Genomic DNA, 2,041 nt, shown 5'->3' with positions numbered 1-2,041 from the left:
CAGATGCCACATGAATCTCACTTTAACATCTTTGCAACAAGGGGATGAAATGGCCACACTTTGGGGGATTGTGATGTATTTACCAGTATCCTAGATTAGCACCATGAAATAAAGTGCTACTGTGAACCATAACAGGAGTCCTTCTGGGGCAATATCATCCAGCTAGTTCTATTACTATAGCCTTCAGGCAGCACTTCTTCACTTCTTAAGTTTTAGCTGACTCCATCTAACTCTACATTCTCCCACATCCACTACTAAATTTTATCACTCCAATCCCTCAGTACTATCCTGACAAGTGTAGTAGCCAGCCTTGCCCACAGTGGCTGAACTGACCTGTGCTATGAGCAGCCACAGCTGCCAAAACTCAACCGCATAAACTGAGCTGACTACAGAGGAGGATTGGGTAGGACTTTTTCCACCTAGCCCAGGGTACAACCTTTCCCAAGACACAGGAAGAAGGTATGGTGTGAAGAGCTCCATCTTGGGTGCTGGCCAGGCAGAGCCAAGCAGCAGCACCAGTAATCAACCACAGCAGCTGCCACTCTTGCCCATATGAGACCTGAAGCTGGGAAGTCAGGAAGAAGGAATGGTGGTCCTTCCCTCCCTGTTGTGAAAGGATGGTGGATTGACCTGAAGTCTCCTCCATTTGAGATAGGACTTTCGTCATTGAACTGGCAGAGGATTTGCTCAATGCTTAAAGCCAGCAAGTCTTCACCACTAAGGCTTTCTGATGGAATCCCAATAAGTTCCTGCTTCTTTACACCACCCAGGGGGCATGGTTCTTCCAGATGCAGCCCTACTCCGTGGATCACACCTTCAGTCCCTGGTACACTGCTGTGTTGACCAGTCAAAGACAGATAGTGAACCTCCTAGTACCGACCAATTCATGTGCTTGATGCTGTCTGTCCTTGAAGAAGAATGTGAAGCCTGAATATAAGCAGTCTATAGTAGTTCTCTAGAGGAGGTCAAATCCTAAGACCGTAAAGCTTTTAGTCCTATGTGAGTGATAAGCAAAAGATTGTCAAAGGCTTCCTTGTATAATTTGGTGGCGCCTCTTTCATCAACAGTATTCAACTTTGAAAGAGCTTCTTTTTTATATAGCACAAGAGAAATACATAACTTATGGCCTGGTTTGCACAAACTTGAACTAACAGCATACTGGTGGTGCTCAATCATGCCCACTTCATTTTCTCCCTTTCCAGAGCCGAGAAACAAATCATGGTTTTGTATTATAAGCAAATAAACAGTCAGTTTGTTTCTCTCTTTCTCAAAAAAGAAAAAAAGCCAGGAGTGCAAGCCAAGGTTTGTTTCTGGCCTACTGAGGCATCTGATCAAGGCCTGTATTTTAAAATGAGCTTAAAGATATATTTGCAAATGTTTGTATGTTTCATGCCAGCCAGAAACCAGCTGGCTAAGTACTTTGGCAGTTGTTTATCTTCCTGCTCTCCTGAACAAGGGCCCCCCGATTTATAGCAGTAGCAGGAGACAAGTTTCTCAAAGTTGTAAAAGGGAATTACAGGCTGGGAGCAAATGTTACACTGACCCTACATATTACAGAATATAATCAAGCTGCAAAAACACTAATTAAGAGTTGGTAAATAGTAAGATTTATTGTTTAACAGAAAATAATACCATGTACCTCCCATCAGACTCTAGCCATATTTTCCTAAGGTTTAAGGTATACTGAGAGAGTTAAAGGGCAATAAATTTTGGGAAGAGCTAATGGGAAAAGCAGCTGGCTGGGAAAGGGGGGGTGTAAACTGAAGAGGCTTCTTTTGAAGCTGTTTTTTACTAAGTTCCTATCTTACTTTGCAAAGGCCTTTTCTTCTAAAAAGCTATCTATGTTATGTATGAGATTTGTTGGCTTAATGTAATTAGGCAAAGGATTTAGAAAGTAAGAAATGTTAGATTCTTATTTCATTGATGGTGTGTGAGAATGTGAACCCAAGATCTCTGTTTAGATAGAATTTAAAACCACGAACCATTTGTTTTAGCCATTTGTTTTGGAATGCAGGGGCAACAGGGGCAAAAGGTGATCTGG

The 2,041-nt window shown here is 42.2% G+C and overlaps 1 long non-coding RNA gene across 1 annotated transcript; it reads right to left on the bottom strand.

The window, feature by feature from the left end:
• Positions 1–1,584: 1,584 nt before the first annotated feature.
• Positions 1,585–1,781, bottom strand: LOC309337756. Its single transcript, XR_014154535.1, has 2 exons — positions 1,685–1,781; positions 1,585–1,652 (listed from the first exon to the last, which is right to left on the bottom strand). It is a non-coding gene; the product is annotated as an uncharacterized lncRNA (long non-coding RNA).
• Between the last annotated feature and the right edge of the window lie 260 nt (positions 1,782–2,041).

This window comes from Podarcis erhardii (assembly GCF_964252035.2).
Source record: "Podarcis erhardii genome assembly, chromosome: 1".
Taxonomy (NCBI): domain Eukaryota; kingdom Metazoa; phylum Chordata; class Lepidosauria; order Squamata; family Lacertidae; genus Podarcis; species Podarcis erhardii.
This window is presented reverse-complemented; position numbering and strand designations above follow the sequence as displayed.